This window comes from Palaemon carinicauda, chromosome 39 (genome assembly GCF_036898095.1).
Source record: "Palaemon carinicauda isolate YSFRI2023 chromosome 39, ASM3689809v2, whole genome shotgun sequence".
Taxonomy (NCBI): Eukaryota; Metazoa; Arthropoda; class Malacostraca; order Decapoda; family Palaemonidae; genus Palaemon; species Palaemon carinicauda.
The window spans coordinates 57,945,141-57,969,806 of record NC_090763.1 but is presented as its reverse complement, the minus strand read 5'-3'; the positions used below and the strand labels follow the sequence as shown (position 1 = coordinate 57,969,806).

Below are 24,666 nucleotides of genomic sequence, written 5' to 3'. Positions count from 1 at the left end.
TATTCGCGACCCGACTCAATCACAAACTCCCATGTTATGTGACACCGAACCTGGACCCTCAGGCTTATGCCATGGACGCATTAACCCTGGATTGGAACCATTGGCAGAAGATCTTCTTATTCCCTCCAGTGAATCTTCTACTGAAAGTCTTGCACAAACTCCGCTCCTTCAACGGGGCAGTAGCTTTAGTGGCACCTCACTGGCCAAAGAGCAGTTGGTTTCCTCTCCTCCTCGAGTTGAAACTCCGTCCCTTCCGGATCCCATTCCCCAAACTGACCCAGGTGGTCCAAACTCGGACTGTGTCAGATTTCTCAAGGATAGCCAAAACCCTAACTTTGTGGATTTCATGAAGTTTGCGGCATGTAGGGACGCAAACATCGACCCAGATAATGTCCTCTTTATAGAATCAGACAAAAGGGACTCAACGATTCGCCAATATGATTCGGCGGTTAAGAAACTAGCGGATTTCTTAAGGACTTCAGACCATTCGGTTATGACTCCTAATTTAGCCATCTCCTTCTTTAGGTCCATATTTGACAAAGGTCTAGCAGCTAGCACTATAACCACCATTAAGTCAGCTCTGAGGAAAGTCTTCCTGGTTGGGTTTAACATTAACCTGGCGGAGTCTTATTTCTCATCTATTCCAAAAGCATGTGCTAGGCTTCGACCTTCGGTTCGTCCTCAAAAGGTCTCTTGGTCTCTAAATGATGTTCTCAAACTGGCCTCCGACACGGACAACGAATCCTGCTCTTATATCACTCTTCTTAGGAAGACTTTATTTCTAACAGCTTTGGCCTCGGGTTCCAGAATCTCAGAACTAGCAGCTCTCTCACGAAACTCAGAGAACATGGATTTCCTCCCTTCAGGTGAGGTACTTCTTTCACCAGACAGGGCGTTCCTAGCTAAGAACGAGGACCCCCAAAATAGGTGGTCCCCTTGGAAGATTATTCCTCTTCTCCAAGATACTTCTCTATGTCCGGTCACCACTCTCAGGGCCTTTTTAGCCAGGACTGCTACCCGATCGTCTGGCCCCTTGTTTATCAGAGAACAAGGAGGTACCATTTCCATACGTGGCATTAGGCAACAGATCCTATACTTCATTAAACAAGCCAATCCGGGATCATTTCCCCATGCTCATGATATCCGATCGATAGCTACCTCCATCAACTATTTCCAGAATATGGACTTTGATAACCTTAAGAAGTACACGGGTTGGAAATCTCCTATGGTCTTCAAACGCCACTATCTAAAGAACTTACAGGCTCTTAAATACCCAACGGTTGCAGCTGGGAGCCTTATCTCTCCCCATTGATCTTTTGTTCTTCCTTTCATCCATCTCTTCTCTTCTCCCTCCTACCCGCCACTCGCACCACGACGCCGCTTCCTTGGTGGTTCGTTAGCCCTAAGTTTATTACGTATTAGGTTAATATGATTGTAACTATTATTGTTTTCCGTTGTTATAAGGTTGGGATATTCTTAGCCATGTCAGTTTTGTTGCATGTTTTCCTCTGATACTCAGAGGTTTCCCTGTTATCATGTTTGTTTAACCTTACTCTCACTATGCCCTGTGGCTAGTTTGTTTTATGCCTACTTACCTTAATTATATATGATTTTCTTTACATGGTGTTGTTTCTCTCCCCTTATTAAATTAGTAGTTATTGTTGGGCTTGGAAGGCATTCTCTGGTACATTTTCACCGGGCGCCACAGGTCGACCCAGAAAAGGGATTTTGACGAAGGAAAAATCTATTTCTGGGGAGAGACCTGTGGCGCCCGGTGAAACCCTTCCCCTTTATTTTACACGATCCCACCCTTTCCTTTCCAAGCCATCATGGCCAATACAGAAGGATGTTGTTCAGGTGGCGCTCGCGTCGTGGCGTGGGTGGTGTGGCGCTGGGGGTTTGTCTAGGGCCTTTGTATCGGCCCATCCCTTTGACGAAGGAATTAACTAAATGGAAGACAACCTGTGAATAGTGGATTTCACGCGCCTTTGCTTTATACACGACACCCAAAAGGTGCTCGCGCGAGGGTTGTAACCTCAGCATTCCATGCTTTTATTTCTCTGGTATAATTGGAAGGTTTTATCAAAAAAGATATACAAGAAGGACTTTTCACCGGGCGCCACAGGTCTCTCCCCAGAAATAGATTTTTCCTTCGTCAAAATCCCTTTATTATAGAAATTGTGGTTTTTGTAGTGGTTTGAACAAATTAGGCAATTTACATATAAAATGACTCTTAATAGGAAAATTCACGAAACTAAAGCCCCTCCGGAATGAATTAATTTCATATCTGAAAGCAACATTTGAGAAAGCTTTTGAACATCCTTATTACGCCCTCAATGTTTACACTTTTCCGCCCTTTTGCCTAATAAGAATGTACTCAACGGTATAGGAAATAACAGACCTCAAAATGACACTTGCTTCAAAGTAGTTTCATGTAGTAGTACCTGAACTTACTGCTTGGGTGGAGGTTCTCTGGTGGAGACAGGTAACTACCAGTCTGATTGTTTACATCTAGTAATATATTTTAACGGCCATGTACTCCAGCTTTGCTTTGGATCTATTCTATGTAAAAGACTCCGGTCACCATAGTTTGGGAAAATACAAATTACTTGAAATTTCTCCTTTCATTATGTGTCAATGGAAGTTAGAATTTTTTTTTTCTATTCATTAGCATTTTCTATACTATTAACATTGAGTAATAACTTACGTGATTCATTAGGTGTTACTTGTCAGTTATCACAATGCTGCATGAAAGTTTTAAGATAAATGGATGTTCTTACAACATATACTGTACTTAAATATCATAATTGCAAAGTTTCCTTTCTACTGGATTTAAGGGTTTTAAGACTGGTGGAGCATAATTGGCCTGATTTTCTTTTATTCAGATAGTCAGCTACCTATGGATCAACAATGGATTGAAAATTGTGCTAAGGCTTCGAACTAACAAAACTATACGTGACGGCAATGGAAGGATTTACCTGGCTTAAAATTAAATGAAGGTAATACAGGACTTTAAAGTGAGTTTAATCTTCATTCAGGCCTCACAGCCGATAAAAAAAAAATTTCATGCTAGTAGTTTGTTATAGCTTAAGTTATACATATCAAACTGTTGCATAAGTTTGTCAGCTTTAGTGTGGGGAATAGTTAAAGCAATATGGTCTAAAAAGCAAAGTTGGACTAATATGTATATAAACATTTTTGATAAACTATACTCTACAAGAATAAGATTTAACTGGCTTAAGTTTTGATATGAAGATTGTAGCTAAAAGGAGCCTGTATAAAATTAAAATTCAACTAACATGGACCAATTCAACTTTACTTTGCAACCCCCTCTTAATGAGAGAATGCCTCGACGAAGTCATGTGGTTTCTTCATATTGTTGAAGAATTGTGACGGGCAAGAGGGCTCTCGACCTGGGGGAAATTGCTCCCCAAGTTTAAATCTAAATTTTGCTCCCTTTCATCTATTTCTCCTGCTCAATATTACCTTGACCTTCTCCTAATTTTATAAACTTTATTTTGTTTTACTGTTCTAACTCATTAATTTCCTGCAGTACTGCATATTTCTCTCTCTCTCTCTCTCTCTCTCTCTCTCTCTCTCTCTCTCTCTCTCTCTCTCTCTCTCTCTCTCTCTCTCTCTCTGAGATGCTGTAGCCTTGACGAGGATGGGGGCTTAGGAATTAGCAGCTGGGTCATGAACAGTAGGAACTACTTTCCCACTGGACCTTGGTGCCCAATTGTTGATCCAACTAAATTAGTCAGCACTTTCTCTCCTTTCTTTTGATTGTTTTATTCTCCCATCTCTTCCTCTTGGGCATGATGACTTATGCTTGTATGACTTTGGTTTTGACTGCTGCTTTGGATTTGGCACAGGGCGGGATGGATGGCATACCGTCTCAACCAGTACAAATTTAGATGCCATCACCCTATGGCAGACCCCATTGGTTGTAGACTTAAGTCTGTTAAGAATTGGGGTCCAGTGATCCGTTTTAAGTCTGCCATATTTGCAGGTAATGGGTGCTGTCAGGCATTAGAATAGTGGGTGGGAGGGGCTAACTACCCCCACTGACCAGTGTATGCCCACCTAAAAAGAGAGGCAGCCCCTCTCTAATAGAGGACTGGTCCCCGTTTAAGCCTTTTCTAGTGTTGGCCACATGGTATGGGAGGACTGACATCCTCCGATAAGAGGTGGATAACCCGGCTTGCTGTTACTTTAAAAACTAACCCCTCTGTTGACAACCTGGAAACTCTAAGGACCATTCTATTACTGCTCAAAAACAAAGTAATTTGGGTGCCATGGAGAATTTGCGAATCCTTCATGTCACTCTGATTCCCATAGACACTAATGTGCTGTATAAATCATTTATATGTTACGGCCCTCTTAATGAGAGAATGCCTTGATGAAGTCATTGAGCTTCAGCACGGCATTTCATTCCCGTGCTAAATCTTAGTGACGGGCAAGAGGGCTCTCGAACTTCGGGAAATTGCTCCCCCAGTTCGAATCTAAATTTCTCTCTCATCTTTTTCTTCTGCTTAATATTACTTCGACCTTCTCCTAATTTTATCAACTTTCTTTCATCTTGCTGTCCTATCTCTATGATTATTATTTTTCTTAGTTATATATATATATATATATATATATATATATATATATATATATATATATGTAGATGTATGCATATATATATATTTATTTATTTTATTTGTTCATTTATTTATTTATCTATTTTTTTTTCTATTTTATTTAAATGGCGTGGATATTTCCACATTCGTTATTACTGCCTGCTTAGATGAATGGGAGAAGGGATCACGGTTGGGAGGTATTCGCATTCAAAGCTATATATGAGAGTATTGGATGATCTCAGCCATCCCAAAGATGGTTTGGACCTTTTTGGCGGAACTACTCTCAAGGGTTGGGTCATCGGAATCCAGGGGGATCCAATCCTTGAGGTGGGACTCTTGGCTTTTGGCCGGAAGCCCATCATTACCTTGGTCTCAGTCCTAACAGGCGGGTTTAGCTTACACCTGTGCCTCTATATCTGTTTGGATGCTATCCTTCGGGTAGGGTATGGAGTGGACCATCTGGGAAGTATACTCTCATTGTGCCGATAGTGGAGAATACAAATTTCCTTTCCAACGTATGATACTTTCTTATAATTCTCAAGCAGGTACCCCAACAAAACAACAACAAAAAACATGAAAATCCCACCCTTAAATATGGACCCTTCAAATGCTGACTCCCCATCCCCTGGATTTGCTAACTCCCCCCCGGCACTGTTGACGACTTCTGCTACTGTAATTAAGGAAAATTCTGTTGACGACCTTCGAACTAAAAAGGACCACTCTACTGATGTTAAAAAATCTAGCAATTTGGGTAACACAGGGAAACTACGATTCCTTCATGTTTCCCAAATCCCATTAGAGACAAATTATGATGATATATATAGAGCATTTTAATGCTATGGATTGATAAAGGAAATAAGGATGAGACTTGGAGATGAAAAATGGGACTCTTGGAGATCTTTTGAAAGTCATGATGAAGCGTTTAATGCCATAAGTAATATTAGTAGTATCAAAATGACGAATTGAACATCATGGGAGTTCTTTGTGATAAGGTCCCAAAGGAATTGGAATGTGTACAAACCTGCTGATTGGTTTGAAAAAGATAGAAATGTACCCATGCCTTCACAGAGAAAACCCAAACCACCAATGTGGCTCTTAGCCGAACCTAAAGGGATAATAGGAAATTATTTTAAGATGTGTAAGTTTATCCAAAAAAAAGTAGGAACCATAGCACCTGGAGATATATCTCGTTTTGGGAAGAATAGTTATCTCATTCATGCCAAATCTTCGACTCAGTCTGCAATACTGTCTAACTTATAGACAGGCAGTGATGAAATTACATTGGAAATGAAACCTCATCTAAATTTTAGTTATGGAAGGGGAGTGGTCTTTAATAAGGACCTGTACGAATTTATAGAGGAGGAGATACTTTCTATGTGTCCATTAAATGTATGGAAAGTGCATAAGGTTCCTGGAACTTCAATGATTATACTTACTTTCCAGGATGCTGATGTACCTTTCCATATTTTTATTGAAAATGAAAGGATTAAAGTTCGGCCTTTCAAACAAAAGCCCCTGCAATGTTTTAATTGTTTTAAATTTGGACACCCATCCAAAGTTTGCAAAAATGGAAAAATGTGTGGTATTTGCTCCAAAACTTATCATGGAGAATGTACACTTGAGGCCAGGTGTTCAAATTGCAATTTGAATCATAAATCAACTGATAGGAGATGCGAACTGTATAAGTTGGAGGAAGCTGCCCTAAACAAATCAAGTTTAGAACACACAAGTGTGGGACATGCAAAAAGACTGTTGAATAAATCAACCAGCTATGCAAAGGCCTTAAAATCAAAGGTAAATTTACCACAGGAGACAGCAACCCCACCTAGCACTGCCAGTAATCCTAAGAAAAGAAATACAACCTCTGATAATAAAGTACTGCATGACAAGGTAATCATATTGCCTTCTGAGGCTCTGCCACAGCGTATTAAAAATTGGTCATTGCCCATTTCTGTACAGCCTTCGTCCCCCATTACCAACAATAGTACTAACCTCTCCCAGGCCATGTCCTTGCCTGATTTGATGGAGATGCCACCTGACACCAAGTTACCAGGTGCACCTGTATTGGGGAAGGTGCAAAAACCTGGTAGCTCAAAACCTACTAATCGGAAAAGAGAGAGACCTCCATCCATCTCTCTCGCCCCCTTCCATAAGAAATATCAAAATTACGACGTCAAATAAATATGATGATTTGTCTGTTGATATTTCTGATCTGGAAGTCAATTTAAATAAATCGGAAATTCAAGTGGAGGTCCACCAACCTCCTCAACAATCAGATCAAAAAGACAAAAAGAAAATCATAAATGCCAAACCCAATCTATCAAGACCCTCTTTAATAAAACCACCTAAAAATAGTGTTAGATCAAAAACTGCTAATGGGAAGACTCCATCCAAGGGGTCTACCAAATTATAAACCATAGTTTTTTTCCTCCATTTTGCAATGGAATTGTCAGGGTTTAAGGGCCAAATATGAAGAACTTAAGCTCCTTATTCATGAGCATTCCTCCATAATTATTTGTCTACAGGAGAGCAAACTTGATCATAATACCCCTTGTCCTCGCGAATATATTAGTTATAGGACACCATATGATCACCAAGTGGGGAGCCATGGCGGAAGTCTCATATACGTTCGTCGAGATGTTCCCCAAGTTTCTCTGTCTATTCGTACACCTCTGCAGGCAGTGGTTGTACAGATTGACATAGGGCGAAAATATACAATTTGTTCTCTGTACTTGCCTCCAAATGATAACATTTTGTATGATAACTTAGTGGAGGTGATTCAACAACTCCCTCAACTTTTTCTTTTACTTCTTTTACTTGGAGATTTGAATGGTAGACATCCTTTGTGGGGTGATGTTTTAGCAAACACGAGGGGAAATATCATATCATCACTTTCATGTCCAGACAGGTACCTTGTCATGTATTGACCTATCAATCGTAAGCTCTAATTGCCTTCTCGACTTCGATTGGAGAACATTAGATGATTGGCATACTAGTGATCATGCACCAATCATTATAAACACCAACAATGGTCCACATTTACAGGGATCGCCACGATGGAATCTTGACAAGGCGGACTGGGATAAATTTCATGAGCTAAGCGAAATTGAGGGGGATGCAGGACAAGTTGAAAATATCGATGATGCCATAGACTTACCGAATGGAACTCTCCATACAGCAGTAGTCAATTCAATTCCCAAAACAACAGGGTTATTCAAACGACGACCAGTCCCGTGGTGGTCTTCAGAACTAACTGCCCTCCACAGAGCCACAAGAAGATCTCTAACACGATTGCGTAGACGCAGAACTGATGAGAATTTAATTATGTACAAGAAATGTAGAGCACAGTTCCGTCGTGCCATGAAAGAAGCAAGGCGCCAGTCATGGATGTCTTTTATTTCCTCCATTAACAGTAGAACACCACCATCTTCTGTGTGGAGGAAAGTAAAAAAGATAGCTGGGAAATTCACCCCCAACCCACCACCAGTGGTGAAGGTGAATGGCCAATATGTAACTGAAGCAAATGATGTTAGCAATGCCCTGGCTAATCATTTTTCAAATGTATCCAGCAAGTGTGAAGGAGCCCCTGGTCACCAGTATAGGAGCACTGAAGAAAAGAAAATTTTAAATTTTGCAACAAGGGAAGTCGTATAATTCTCCTCTCACTGAAAGAGAATTTGATTCTGCACTTGCTCATTGCAATGATACAGCCCCTGGACCCGATGGAATTTCATATGCAATGATTATACATGTACATTTTAATACAAAGCTATTTATTTTAAGTATTATTAATAGAATATGGCATGATCATAATTACCCAAGTGTTTGGGAACTAGCCATTATTTTAGCCTTTTTAAAACCCAGTAAAGACAAGTTTTTAGCAGCAAACTATCATCCCATTGCATTGACATCTTGTTTATGTAAAATCATGGAGAAGATGGTCAATGCAAGGCTGATGTGGTACCTTGAAAAGAAAGGTATTTTATCACCGATTCAATGTGGATTCCGAAAAATGCACTCAACGACTGATGCGTTGATACGACTAGTCTTCTATTTGTGAAGCCTTTGCTTCCAAACAGCACCATGTTACAGTATTTTTTGAAAAGGCATGAGATACCACATGGAGATATGGTATACTTAAAACCATTCATGAATTGGGATTGAGAGGAGAGGTGCCACTATTTATTCAGGCATTTCTTTCACGTAGAGTTTTTCAAGTGAGAGTTGGGGAAACTCTATCAGAGTAAGTGCCAGGAAGGAGGAGTTCCTCAGGGTAGTGTGCTGAGTGTAACCCTTTTTGCACTAGCAATTAATGGGATATCCTCAGCCATTCCTCAGGATGTTCTCTCAACATTATTTGTGGATGATCTCTCAATATCATTTGCTGGCACTAGAATGGCAATGGTTGAGAGAAAAATCCAACTCTCTATTGATAAAATTATCCAGTGGGCTGACATGAATGGATTTAAGTTCTTGACAAGTAAAACTACCATTGTCCATTTTTGTCGTATCCGGGGAGTACATCCAGACCCGGATATATACATTAAAGGTCAACGGATACCATGTGCAAGAGAAGCTAAATTTTTAGGTTTGATATTTGATTGTAGGCTTACATGGGTTTCTCACTTAAAAGCGTTAAAAGCTAAATTTGTTGAAGCTCTGAATATCTTAAAAGTATTGTCCCATACATCATGGGGGGCAGACTGCAATACTATTCTAAAATTATACAAGGCCTTGATTTTTTCCAAAATTAGTTATGGTTGTGAGGTATATTCTTCAGCCACCCCAAGCCGGTTAAAAATATTAGACTCGATACATCATGCAGGTATTAGATTGTCTACTGGAGCTTTTAAAACCTCGCCTATCCCAAGTCTCCTTGTTGATGCTGGAGAGTTACCTCTAGACCTTTACCGAATGTCTTCCATTCTTCGGTATTGGTTTAGATTGCAAAGACTCCCTAACTCTCTAGCCTTTCAGACTGCAAGCCATGTAAGACACGCATCATACTTTGAGTTGCACCCAAAATCTCCTCAACCTTATGGCTTTCGGGTGAAACGATTATTAAATAGTCTGGATATAATTAGAAATAAGGTACTTCCATTCAAGGTATCATCAATGCCTCCATGGAAGTTACCAGAGATATCTTTTTGTAAATATGTTATTGGAGATAAGAATATGTCAGACCTAGAAGCCAGGTCTCTTTTTAATGAACATGTTAAAGAACATAGAGGATCAACTTTTATCTATACTGATGGCTCCAAATCTGATGCTGGCGTTGGATTTGGAGTAACATAGTAATGGTTTTAATTGTAGAGGTGCACTTCCTCTGACCGCTTCCATATTTACTGCCGAACTGTATGGCATATTAACCGCTATTGAGAAAATAGCGTTGGAGAAGGAGGGTAATTTTACAATTTCTGGGCTCGGGATTTTCATGTCATGTTGAGGGGATCTCCAGTTGGTAGCCCTGTCTACCGCTACGCACTGGCGATTCCCTGGTACCATTACCCCCCCCCCCAACAGGTTGGGGAGGCTATTCCATCCCCCCCCCTCCAGTGTACACCCTTCCTCTCACTCGATGGTTGTTGGTTATGACATACGGGTCAAGTATGCTTGTTCCTCAGTCTTCCCTCAACGTTCCGACATATTGAGGACTGAGTGTACCAACGGGGTGTGACTTAGTCTCATTCATTCATACCGGGCGGTTTCGTCTCCCCCCCTCCTATCGCCCCGATTGGCCATCGGTCGGGGAGGGGGAGGGCCGGGACCACCGGGGACTATCACACGTGATTAGTCGGTATAACTGCACCTTAGTGTAACCTTGCTTTTAGCTACGGTTGTTAGAATGAGCACTTATATTAGGAGTGTCCCCACCTACGGTACCTCCTGCTATTATCGTCCGTATAGGACTTATTAATATCCCATATCATTATATTATAGTCTACATGAATCATTACCTTCGTCCCGGTACCTCCGGTAGGGTAGTGGGGGTTCCATTGGCTCCCCCCGTGCTTTCCCGTTGTACCCTCCCGTCATCAGACATCGGAGCCGCCAGGCTCTTAACTACAAGATCTGTTGACACTGACACAGTTTTGATTAATATCCTCCCTTCGGGAGCCCTATTCATTACAGACATTAGTTTCAGATCATAATTGGCGTTCTCTATTTATGTATTTTAAGGATGTATCTTAGTTACTTTAAGTTTACTTTAAGTTTACTTTACCAACCCTGTTCCCCGGCCCCGGGGGCCCCGGAACTAGTTAAGGGATTTTGACGAAGGAAAAATCTATTTCTGGGGAGAGACCTGTGACGCCCGGCGAAAAAGTCCTTCTTTGTACTTTTTCTGATATAAATCTTCCAAATATACCAGAGAAAATTAAAAGCATGGAATGCAGAGGTTACAACCCTCGCGCGAGCACCTTGTTGGTGTCGTATATCTAAAAAGGGCGTTTGTAAAACACTATTCACAGGCTGTCTCCCATTTAGATAATCCCTTCATCAAAGGGGGAGGGCCGTGACAGGCCCTAGAGAATACAGTTGGGATACCCTACCGACACCTACCACTCGCGCTCACCAGGTCATCCTTCTGTTTTGGACTTTACCGCAAAGTTTATAAGTGTTTTGCCCAGTGTTTTTCGAAGTGATTGTCGTTAATTCAACATGACTGACGTTGATACTTCACCCTTACCAATGTTAAGTACCATAGTTTGTTTTGGCAGCTTTTGACAGTACCGGGCATTTGTTCTGTTTCCAATATGGTGGTTTTTAGTTTTGGAAGCGATTGTCCGGCCGAGGTATCGGCAGCCATTTTGGGTTATGTTCGCTTCGGTAAATATTCTAGGTCGACCCAGAAATGATTATATTTATTCATCACTGTTTTTTGCATCCTTTTTCATCCCCGGCTCTGCCGGATTGCTCTTGGAATAGTCTCAGTTCTCTGCATGTTTAGTCTAAGGCTATACATTTATTTTATTAACTGGCAGGTCCCGGACCCTCCGGGACCCCTTATAGAGAAACTAGTAGATGCTCATGGACTATTCCTTGGTGGTCCGTTGCCGGATGACAGCCTGCGCGGCCGTCCTTCACCAGCCTTGCGGACATGCGGTCTGTCGGTCCCACGCGGACTGTGGGATCCAGATGGACGATATTGTTGTATGGCACCCTGACAACTGCCTTATCTGTTATGACCTTATTCGGTGAGCCTCTTTCAGTCATTTTTGTATTTACATTCCCTTCACTGGGCGGCATCAATATTATATATACTCATTGACTTCTGTTATGAATCTTCGGGTTCATTCATCATTTTGTCCCTCGGGTTTGCTAACCTTATCCCCGTCCTTTCAGAGTTCCCAGGCGGCTAAAACTTCAGCAAGAGCCACTTTGAAATTGTGGGTAGGCGGCTTCGCCCGTAACGTAAAGGCCAAGAAGCCCTACGTCCTCTCAGAAGATTATTGTAATCTTATCTACCCGAACGCAAAATCTTCGGCAGCAGTGCCTAGGCAAGTGGCGGCCCCTATAATTGCCGACATTGCGGAAACCGTAGAACTCAATCTCGTTCAGGATACAGACATCGCTGACGACCCGGACCCCATTGAAGACAATGTTACGGCTCTGAACTTAGACATAGAGCCCATGGTTTTAGACGAACCAGAAACAGGTAAGGTGGTAAGTGACGCAGGTGGGTCTGGCGCTAAGACCTCTCTTCTTAGCCCCTCTTTTTCTTCAACTTCTAATAATTCTTCCTTTCTAGGTTTTGAAGGGAACCGCGAATCCTCCCCGAGATCGCTCTCGGTTCCTCCCAAGGTCAAATCTCAGAAGAGACCTTTAGTGAGGACTCGTAAGAATCCTACACTACCTGGATCATCGAAGCCCAAGAAGGCTCCCCTCCCCGGAGCTCCTAGTGGCTCGACTAGCACTGCCCCTATGTCTCAGGACCCGGGAGTGCAGTCATCCCCCTTAATTACCACGACCAACTTCGACCCGGTGGCCCTCACCAATATGATGACGAGGGTCGTTACAGAGCAGATTAGCTCTATACTTTCTGCAGTCACCAGAAGACTAGATACCCTGGAAGGAGGACTGCCTCAACAACAGCAGTTCCTCATCCCGGACGCCTCAAAACTTCCACCTCTCACGAAGAACAACCCGTGGAAAATGGCGCTCCACTGTCCTTTCACGGACGGAATGTTGACTATCGAGGGTTTTGGGACCCGGCCCATTGAAGATTTTGAGTTCTTCCCTCCCGGCCTTCAATTTCCTTTCCCCGGCTTTGCCCGGCTTACGGAAGAGGCTCTTGTCCGGCTAGATAAGGTCCCTAAAGAGACCGTTATCTTTCCGAAAGAACAGGCTCAGTCTGTTTGGGTTAGAACCTTAAATGAGTGGGGTTGTACAAACACCATGCTGACCCCCCACAAGAGTACTTACACCATGTTTCTTGTGGACGAACAGACCCCCACTCCTTGCGTCACCAAAATGGTTGAATTAGCCCTTCAGGCAGTGGCCGAAGATAAACCTTTGCCACAACTCCGGGAGACAGATCCTACATCTCTGCTGTTCCCATCAGATAATGAATGTTGGCTTAACATTCAATCGACATTCACTTCTGGTAAGCTATCCGCTGACTGTGCATCGACGCAATTCAGTGAACGCCTCCCAAGACTACCTGAAACCTTAATCCGACTCGAGTTCGAGTCCCGGTCTAGGTTTAGCCGGAGCCTCAACATCTCGACTATGGCGGAGATGTTTTCTCTTACCTATGACGAGGAACACTCCTTTAAAGTTATGACTAAAGCCACCCTGCAATCTTTGTTAGCAGATTGCTACGACTTCTTGGTGGCCAAAAGACGTTGCCGTAGGCATGTCTTATCTGAAGCTACTATCCGCCATGAGCCAAATAAGCTCATTCCCGGAGGACATGGTCAACTCGGTATTGAGCGAAGCTGCCAGAGTGAACCAGAGCCTCAAAGTCCGTTGGGGTCTCACTCCCAAACGGAAGTTCGAACAATCGAGCATTCACTCCCGGGGCAGAAAGAGGCTACGCCCTTATAGCTCTACTCAATTCCGCCAACCTCTTCAAGTAGTCCAGTCGGCCCCGGTCTCTCAGGGCATCCAACCCTCTACCTCCAAGTCTCAGCCCCAAGTGAAGTACGTCCTCGTCCCTGAAAGCCAAGTGGCCTCGAGCTCGTTTACCTCTCCTGTTTATAACCCGGTCTATGAGTCCCGGGTTTCCTCCCAAGGATACCAACGAGGCAGGGGCCCCAGTTCGAGAGGTTCTTTTCAGAACAGAAGCAAAGGGAGATATTTCTCCCGTGGAAAAGGGTCACGTGGTGGCCGAGGCGGTAAAACCTCCAACTACTGACGGTCTTCAGGTAGGAGGGAGACTTTGTGTTCCGGAGTCGCTGGAGGTTCAGTCCTTGGGCCTTCAGCATAATCTCCAAGGGCCTGGGGTGGAGTTGGATAGAAGGGCCTCCTCCACCGAACAAATTCCATCAACCCTCGACACCGGACCTACTTCTGTTTACCCAAGATCTTCTTCGCAAGAACGCAATCAAGGAAACGTAATATCTGAAGTTTCAAGGTCGCTTATTCAGCGTTCCGAAGAAAGACTCCGACAGCCGGAGGGTCATCCTCGATCTGTCTCGACTAAACTTGTCCATTCAATGCGACAGGTTTCACATGCTTACCGTCTCGCAGGTGCGAACCTTGCTTCCCCGTGGGGCCGTCACCACCTCCATCGATCTTACCGATGCTTACTATCACGTTCCAATAGCGAGACACTTCCGCCCATTCCTAGGATTCAGACTGGACGACAAGGCTTACACGTTCAAAGTGATGCCTTTCGGGCTCAACATCGCGCCCAAAATCTTCACGAAACTGACGGAATCGGTCATTCAGGAACTCCGATCCCACGGAATCCAAGTTGTCGCATACCTGGACGATTGGCTAATCTGGTCAGACAACGTCGAGGATTGTCTCAAGGCAACAAACAAGGTGATCCAATATCTTCAGTTTCTGGGATTCCAAATAAACTTCGGAAAGTCTCGTCTGACACCAGAGACCAGATTTCAGTGGCTGGGATTACGGTGGGACCTACGTTCTCACACTCTGTCTCCTCAGGTCCAAGAGGATAGAGATTGCGAAAAATACCAAACGCTTTCTCGGGGAAAAGATAACTTCCAGACGGAACCAGGAGAAGATTCTAGGGTCCCTACAATTTGCTTCAGTGACCGACCTCCTTCTGAAAGCGAAACTGAAAGACATCAACCGAGTTTGGCGCTCCAGAGCGAACAACAAACGTCGAGACAAGAAGACACGCCTTCCTCCCATTCTTCGGAAGAGGCTTCTCCCATGGACAACCGCCAAGAGCCTATCAAAGTCGGTTCCGTTGCAGTACCCCCCTCCAAGGATAGTCATCCACACGGATGCCTCCCTATCAGGTTAGGGAGGCTACTCCCAACACAGGAAGGTTCAGGGCCTTTGGTCCACAATGTTCCAACAATTTCACATAAACGTCCTGGAGGCCATGGCTGTCTTACTAACCTTGAAACGTCTTTCCCCGGCCAAGAAACAACATCTGAGGATAGTCCTCGACAACGAAGTCATAGTCCGTTGTCTAAACAGAGGGGGCTCCAAGTCAGGTCCCATCAATCACGTGATGGTGGCAATCTTCTCCCTGGCGGCCTCAAACCAATGGCACCTATCCGCCGTCCATCTGGCTGGAGTTCGGAACGTTGTGGCAGACGCACTCTCCAGGACGGTACCGTTGGAGTCAGAATGGTCACTAAATCGCAAATCCTTTCAATGGATCCTCTCCCAAGTGCCGGATCTCCAGGTAGACCTCTACGCGACGGAATCCAACCACAAGCTGAAATGTTATGTGGCCCCCAACCTGGACCCTTGGGCTTACGCCACGGATGCCATGTCTCTCGACTGGAACACCTGGGAAAGGATTTACCTTTTCCCGCCGGTGAACCTACTTATGAAAGTGCTGGACAAACTTCGAACCTTCAAAGGTCAAGTAGCCCTGGTGGCCCCCAATTGGCCCAAGAGCAATTGGTTTCCTCTTTTACTGGAGCTGAATCTCCACCCTCACCAGATTCCCAACCCGACTTTGACCCAGATAGTACAAACGTGCATTGTGTTCGCTTCCTCAAACATTCAGACCACCCTAACTTTATGGACTTCATGAAGTTTGCGGCACACAAAGGGGCTAACATAGACCCCCAGAATACTTTATTTTTAGAATCTGACAAGAGACTCTCCACTCTTCGTCAATATGACTCAGCGGTCAAAAAACTAGCAAAGTTTTTGAAGGATTCTAATACTGACTTTATGACACTAAACCTAACGGTAACCTTTTTTAGAACCTTGTTTGAGTCGGGCTTAGCAGCTAACACTATTACTACCATCAAGTCTGCCTTGAAGAAGATTTTTCTAATCGGCTTTAATATAGATCTAACAGATTCATTGCTAGCTTCGATCCCAAGAGCCTGTGCCAGACTGAGACCATCTTCTCGTCCTAGCTCGATTTCCTGGTTTCTCAATGATGTTCTTAAACTAGCGTCAGAAACCGTCAACGATTCATGTGAGTATATCCCTCTACTCAGAAAAACTCTCTTTCTCGTGAGTTTAGCATCTGGCGCCAGGATTTCGGAATTAGCTGCCTTATCAAGGGACCCAGGCCACATAGAGTTCCTTCCGTCAGGAGAGGTCCTCCTCTCCCCAGACAAGGTCTTCTTGGCCAAAAATGAAGACCCTCAGAATAGATGGTCCTCCTGGAAAATTATCCCTCTCCCTCAGGATCCTTCCCTATGCCCGGTTACCACTCTAAAGTCCTTTCTATCAAGGACTTCCTATAAGACCTCGGGACCCTTGTTCATCAGGGAGCGGGGAGGGACTATAACTTTGAAAGGGATCAGACAACAGATCTTGTATTTCATTAAACAGGCCAATCCAGAGTCTTTTCCTCACGTCCACGACATTCGGGCGGTAGCGACCTCAATAAATTTTTTCCATCATATGAACTTTACAGATCTCTCTAAATATACCGGATGGAAATCCCCCTCAGTGTTCAAGCGGCACTATCTTAAACAATTAGAGGCCCTTCAACTCGCTACCGTAGCCGCGGGGAGCGTGGTATCCCCCGGACAAATTCCTTCTAACTAATTCCTGAATCCGATATTTTCCACCTTCTTCCTCTTACCTGCCTCACTTACAGTTCCTACCCGAGTTCGGTTTGTTATATCACACCCATGGGTGTTCCCAGTTCGTAACATTGCTATTTTATTATCATTGTTCAATTTACTCTTACCATACGAACTGTATTTCTTTAGTGTCCAAGTTTATATAATTTGTTTCAGTGTTTGACCTTAATTGGTTTTATTTCAAGTTTAATGTTCATTTGTCTTCCCTTCCTGGGATATTATACCTTATCATGCTGATGTTATTAAAGACGACCGTCTTCTACGTTAACTTTTGATTAAACCACTGTTTGTTATGTTGATTTTAATTCGTTCCCTTATAGTTAATGAAGTTTGGGTTCGTTTTCTCTGGTACTATTTCACTGGGCGGCACAGGGATTGAGCCCAGAAAAGGGATTTTGACGAAGGAAAAATCTATTTCTGGGCGAGAGACCTGTGCCGCCCAGTGAACCCACCCTAGTTGCTCCCCCCCTGATCAGACCTCAAACTTAAGGGTGCTGTAAGGAGTGATGGGCAAGTGTGGGTAGAGTTAGTAGTACTGGTCTGCGAGGCAGGGGAGGTTGAACTGCACCTCACTATTGAGGGATTTCGAAGAGGAGAAGTCTAAATGGTACGAGACCTCTGGTATTTCGCCCCAGTCTATACCGACACCATTAGGTGAGCGAGCTAGTTCAACCTAGCATTCCTATACATTTTTTCTCTGGTAATATTAGCAGTTACATACCTTTGAAATGGTGCATAAGGAGCATTTCACTGGGCGGCACAGGTCTCTCGCCCAGAAATAGATTTTTCCTTCGTCAAAATCCCTTTTTTAGTGATGCAAGGAGTATCCTTCAAGCTATGGAAGTTTTTAATTCTAATAACCCTTTAGTTTTAAAGATTTTAGAATGGCTTTTCATTATTGGACGGAGAGGTATAACAGTTCAATTTTGTTGGGTTCCAGCACATGTAGGTGTGTCCGGGAATGAGAAGGCAGATTCACTGGCTAGGGAGGCTGCATCCGAGTTGCTGCCAAGAAGGTATCCCATTCCCTGTAATGATTTCTTACCCGACATCAAGAAATTGGTTCGCAATAAATGGCAACAGCAATGGGATAGTCAAGATGGCAATAAAATGCGAGAGATAACAAATGACGTATCTCCTTGGAGGTATAATATGATGCCCCGAAAATGGGAGACGTCTCGTTGTCGTCTCCGTATTGGTCACACTCGGTTGACACGAGTTTCTGCTGAAGGGCCAACACCAACCGTATTGTGACGACTGTTTAGTACCTCTAACAGTAAGGCATTTGTTGACCGAATGCCCCAATTATAACAACTTAAGGAATAGATATTTGTTTGAGGCTCGAGGTGAGGGTGGCAGGTTCATCCTTGCCAAGATTCTTGGAAATGATGAGCCCTACCATGCAAGTGGCATTTTTAGATTTATTTCAGAAGCAGGTCTTCTGAAAAATATTTAACTTTTATGACATTCAACTTTGATGATTTTAATTGAATACTCTTTTTATTTTATTTTTTTTATTTTTGTATACATAAATTAAATGTTACCGGCGTCAATGACCTCAGATGTCAGGATGCCTGAAAACTTTAAATCAATCAAACAATCATGACAGCCGTCAACGTCAGACCCAGTACTGAGGGATAGGTTTGACATAAAAGTTTCCCTTCACTCGGGCACGTTGGGTACTTGAGTTCTTTTGAGATGACATGCCGTCTATCCCACCAGCGCCAAATCCAAAGAGGAACCAAATTCACCTACAAGTTCATGGCCAAGAGTTGGGGATGGGAGAAAAAATTAAAGAAACAAAAACAGCTTGGCACCAATGCCAAGTGATTATTCCCACCCAACATCGGAGCCAGCTGCTGATCCCTAATCCCCCCCATCCTCATCAAGGCTTCAGCATCTGGGGGGGAAAATCGATCGAAAGCTTTTAATTTAATACTTCTCCATTCATCATCTCCATACGAGGTTGCAATACCCTCGATACCTCTTCATCTGCTTGTAACAGGCAGTACCAGAACTAGCCAGATTAAATGACTTTGGTTTGTATAACTAGGAAAAATACTTTCAGTAGATTTTACACACTTTCCATAAATACTTTAGGTAGTCTTAAGCAAGGATAGGCCTTCTTATTCAAATGAAAGGTCGATTAGGATATATAATTTGCTGCCAAATTGCATACTAGCAGTCTTTAAAATTGAATGCTTGTTTGGTAAATGAGAAACTTTATTAAATAAAAGTTGTCAAAAGTTCTTTTTATTGGCAAAGCAGTATCAGGTGCAGGTAGTGGGAAACTATTTTACTGAATGGCATATTTTGCAATTTTGAAGATAATGAGACATTTTGTTTGATTAGGAGTTTATTTTCAAGATAACACTGTTTAACCACAAATGTTTTCATCTAACATTTTGAAATATCACGTTTACTATTATTTTTTCCACAATTTGTATATTTTTCACATCCATGATTATTTAGGACAGCTTTGGAAGAGTTAAAATTAGGCAATCATTGACCTGGAAAATCTGACGTTAAATAACTTTGTATTTTAGCATTTATATTCCACTGTCATTACCTGCTTATGAGGTTACAAAATTACAGTCTTAGGTTTGCCGTGTATGTTTCTGGAAAGTTTAAGCATAATTTGTGGACATTTGAAAGAACCTGTTGAAAATTTTTATTTGTATCCTTAATATGTAGTTTTTGTTGTAGTGAACATCGTCTTCATCCCGTATTGATTCTAAATTTACTTTCAGGGAACAAGTTGGGCAACAGGAGATTATGGTGGTGTAACTAAACAAGGATGGCTACTGTACTGATTGAAAAGAAATGCTTTTTCATGGTAGAAAAAACTTGTTGCATCGGCATTAAAAAGAAAATTACTATTGAACTGTGAACTGTCAAATAAGAAGTCCAAGGACTGACCGTGCTACTTATTGTCTTGAGAGAGAGACCCACTCGTGTGTAAAAAGGTATTTTCAAATTATGTTGCAGTAATGTAGCTGGTAATACTTTAAAATTACCACCATGGTGCCATGAACATACATATTACTGCCAAATCATTATTTATATGTAGGGTCCTAAAAGATTGGTAACTTGATTTAATGAAGACACGCGTTTGAGGGGTTTATGTATGAAAAGGAATCTTGAATAACTTAGCTATTATATAAATATATATTAGCACCATGTTTCCACTACTGCATCATGAATTTGAAAGTACCTTATCCTAACACTGAACATTGTTCTAAAAATTTACTATTGTATACTATAGTCATAGTTAATAAATAAAGTATATAATATATAAAATGGTTTTGGTTTTTTTATTTTTACTTCTGACAATTTGTTTTTCTATGTTTAACATTAAATAATCCCTTCCATTTTTTTTTGGTAATTTTTTTGTTCTGTCCTTGGCGGGCACCTCCTGGCCAGGCTCCTCCCGCCTGTCCTTGGCGGGCACCTCCTGGCCAGGCTCCTCCCGCCTGTCCTTGGCAGGCACCTCCTGACCAGGCTCCTCCCGCCTGTCCTTGGCGGGCACCTCCTGGCCAAGCTCCTCCCGCCTGTCCTTGGCGGGCACCTCCTGGCCAAGCTCCTCCCGCCTGTCCTTGGCGGGCACCTATCTTTAGATTATGTACTAAACCATCCTTGACATAACCTCCTAGCCATATTGTCCTTGTGGAAGCTACATCCTTGACATAACCTCCTAGCCATATTGTCGTTGTGGAAGCTACCAACTTGATTTCTCTTTCTATATTGCTGCTCAAATTTCTCATCTCTTTTTACACAACCTGAAACAAACACAACCATAAACTTAGTGGAATTGGTAAATTCTCATCTTAAAAGAAGCAAATTGAATTTATATATTTCTACAACTTAGAACGTTTTTTTGTCATACTATATTTTGTCATACTATATATCCTGTAGAGGTTCATACTATATATCCTGTAGAGGTTTAACAAAGTGAAATTCATTTCATATTCTTTTTTTATTCACTCAAAATAAATAAATTTACTGGAATCATACATTAATAAATGGGTTATGACACGGCACTTCCTCAACAGGGCTTATCCTGTGTTCTCCAAGGACCTTCCTTCAAAAGGCCAGAGCAAGAAATACAAGACAAAAATTGCCAAACAAAACCCAGAACCAATTTTATTATTACGAGCTAAGCTACAAACCTCTCGGTTGGAAAAGCAGGATACTATAAGTCCAAGGGCCCTGACATAAAATAGCCAACGATGGAAGGGAAATAAACTACAAGAGTAATGAACAATCTAAATAGAATTTCAAGAATAGTAATAAAGATCTTTCATATAATCAACATAAACATTAGCGGAAAGTTTTGAGCTGATGATATCCATCGATTCAACTACCTAATTAAGAAGATCATTCTACAACTAGATAATAAAACTTATAGAATACCGTGTAGTATTGAGCCTCATTATGATGAGGTAGGCATGACTATTACAATTAACTGCATCTTCGAGTATTACAAAGACGTGAATTAATTGCATACCTTCATTATTACAGAAAAATCCGAATGTAAAGGGTGGACAGAATCAAGATGAATCTTATACTACACGCATACGAACTAAATTAATTTCCCGATCAGGAATAAGAAAATTAATAAACCGTTTAAAGTTCCTATCTTGGAAATTAAAATGAGATTCAGCAGCTGAATACCACTAGACAAGAGAATATTACTCGAGACAAAATCAGAATCAAAACACTTCAGAAAATACTGTTCATTGAAAATCTGAAAAAAAGTCTATACTGTAAACCATTTACTTAAAAACTGAAAAAAATAAGAGCCTCAGTGCATTTCTCAAAAAGTAGATTTGCGATCATGAATCGCACCTAAAATCTTAAGTCACACGAGTTAAACTATCGATGCCGAGATCAGTTAGTTGAGGAACCACTGTCCTCAACCTACTTGCAATCCTACTGAGTGTAGTTAGGACGAGGCTTTATGCCCACCTTAATTGGCACCAGGTACTAATTTTAGTTAGGTCTACAATATCAAGGGATTCAGCAATCGCTCTATGTCCAGGGGATGAAATTGATGCTGAGAGAGAAGTATAATCTGTAGATAAGAGTTTGTTTCTCAGGCCAAAACGTGTATTTAGTATGAAAAGTAATGAGCCAAGAACACTACAATGAGGAATACTAGATTTCACATTCCCATCCACTCCCAACTGTTTGACCGTGTTGATAATCATGAGGCCCTTGTTTTCAAACACGGCACTAAAATCAAGGCTAATCAGACAAACTTCCTGACAACAATCAAAGGACTTCTGTAAAGCAAGGTCATAACATGCTCCAAGGCCTTTACAAAAGCCAAATTGCAAACTAGGAAACAGATAATTACCTTCAGTAAACCTATTTAGACTAAAAAAAAATTGCAAGAACTTTACATTTGAAAGTTATGGAAATTGAAGGATAATCAGCTGGACTTTTTGAGCCACACCTTTACATTATGAAGTAACGCAAATTCTTCAACAAGTGCTAAAAGAACCTCTTCTTGCTAACTAAGGAAAAATAACAAGTTAGGAGCCAAGAAATCTGCCGTTATTATAAAATAAGGATAATTACCATTTGAGTCAACATCTCCATAAGAATCAAGGTCCACCATGAGAGCTTAAATTTCATAAGAGCCTCAAGAAAACAGGAATGAGGAACATGAAAATTTCTCATTAGTACGCTTACTGCCAAAAGAGTTCCCTTTTCCTTTGGAACGGAGAGAGTGCTACATCATCAAAGGAGTGCAGATATTTGGGTAACCAACTACTAATGTTCCTACGTTGTGACAGAAAGGGTTTCTTTTATAGTTAAATTTTATTCATAAGCATAAACCCTCTGAGCAAAAGGCCTAAGCCAAGTATAGTTATCCCAAGTTAAATGTGATACGTTACCATTCAAAAGATGATAGGCTTATTGCTTCTTAAAATAAGCATACCGACAATCATCATTGAACCAGGGTCTGTCTTTCACTTAGTACTTTAGTACAGGAGAAGAGATGACCAGATTCTCATTCAAAGGAACAGGCTGGACACCATGATACAATTATATGAGAGAGAGAGAAAGAGAGAGAGAGAGAAACTGCGATAAACTATAACATATTGGTATTGGTGCTAATGTAATATTTATTATAAAGATATTTCGAATAAGTTAAGAAAATTATATAAACTCTTCGTGTTATTGGCATAATCGTAACAACGCAGCGTAACCTTAGGATCCGCTGATGCCTACCGAAAGTAAAACTAAATTGATGGTTATGGAAATGCTCCCGAAATTGAAAAATAAAATAAAACATGCTTAAATAAACCATAACTAACAAAATAATGTCTTATGAAATATGAAGGCTTTATAATTAATTAAAGATTGAACAGGGACGGAGAACACATTTATATGGTAACTAATAATTATGTATGAAAACTATATCCTATAACATATTAGTGCTGATGTAATATTCATCATTTCGAATAAATTTAGAAATTATATAAGCTATATTCATTCTCTCAATATGATTAGTGGGACCTTCAGATCATATGATCTCGACCAAAGGTAAACAAAGTTGGTAGATAGGGTACAACTATATTATATTATAAGTGAACAATTCCACATTACATGTTTATCCCATTAACCATGGCAATATTTTTCAAGCAGCACCATCAATAACTACAAGAAACAATCATATTACTGCATAATCTAAACTTTCAAAAGAAAATGAGAAAGCTATCCAAGTCCATAGTGTTGAAGAGTAAACGAAAACTAATAATTAAAGTTACAATCTTGTGTAAGTAAGTTGCAGAACTAAATATTTTTAACACAGATAGTGTAAAGACTAGGAAACCAAAATACAATTGTACGAAGGATGGACCTACAAAATTTGGGCCATATAATAGCTTGGCCCTGGGACAGGTCACACGGCATCATTATTTTCCAACTATTACTAAAGTAATTTAGAAATCCCAAGTACAGTATTGCTTTAATTGTTAACAATGATCAAAAGAAATAGCATTACAAATCTAATTTCCTTATTTGCATAAAACATGGTACAGAAAGAAAAGATAACACTAAAAAATTCAAGGTACTTACATTTCACAGGCAAAATTCCAAGATTTTTCATCAATAGCTTCCCACTGGTCTCTGTCATCGATAACCTGATTGGTGATTTTCTCTTCTTGACCTCGTAGGGGGACATAATTCCAGCATAAAGTTAGAGCAAATGTCTCATTCTTGAGTTGCCATTTCAAATGCATAACACTTCCTGGAAAAAAAAAAAATTTCATCACATCAAACGACACATACCTTTTTCCCCTAAAGAGTAAATGAGTGGTTATTACTTCAATAATCCTTTAGAATAGTCACTAATTATTGGGCCTAGCAAAAATTTATTTTTCAAATCAATTTACAAAGAATATCAAGACAATTTTACAAGATTTCCACCTTGTCTTCCTAATTTCAGTCCTATATGTGATATGTTAATCTGGGGCAAGTTTTTATTTTGTCGAACATTGGCTAAATAACTCTAAGGCATGATAAATTTAGTGTTCTAACTTTCATGTCAAATTCTATGCCTTCAAATAGGATACACTAGAGAAAAAAAAAACTTCGTGAAAAACCCCCAGGGCATTTTCCAATAAAATTCCAGTTTACTTCATGCACTCTGTACATATCCTTCTCTTGGGTACTAATAACTGTCATAACCCTATTTTCAGTTCTAATTTTGATTCCTTCCTAATAATAGTATCAGTAATCTAACTGTGTGCTACATTTAATACATGTAAGGGATCTTGCCATAAATTACTAAATGGATTATCTAGAATTGTAACATCTTCAAAGTTTTA

General features: G+C 41.2%; 2 long non-coding RNA genes across 3 annotated transcripts in view; one reads left to right on the top strand and one right to left on the bottom strand.

Moving 5' to 3' along the window:
- Nucleotides 1–20,113, top strand: part of LOC137630883 (uncharacterized) — a 46,276-nt gene extending 26,163 nt beyond the window's left edge. For both annotated transcript variants that reach the window (XR_011041792.1, XR_011041791.1), the window contains exons 2-3: nucleotides 2,886–2,999; nucleotides 19,576–20,113. This is a non-coding gene — a long non-coding RNA (uncharacterized lncRNA). The remainder of the gene's footprint in view (nucleotides 1–2,885; nucleotides 3,000–19,575) is intronic.
- A 115-nt stretch (nucleotides 20,114–20,228) lies between these two features.
- Nucleotides 20,229–24,666, bottom strand: part of LOC137630882 (uncharacterized) — a 57,552-nt gene continuing 53,114 nt past the window's right edge. The window contains exons 6-8 of the long non-coding RNA XR_011041790.1: nucleotides 23,915–24,086; nucleotides 20,517–20,604; nucleotides 20,229–20,471 (exon numbers count right to left, since the gene is read on the bottom strand). This is a non-coding gene — a long non-coding RNA (uncharacterized lncRNA). The remainder of the gene's footprint in view (nucleotides 20,472–20,516; nucleotides 20,605–23,914; nucleotides 24,087–24,666) is intronic.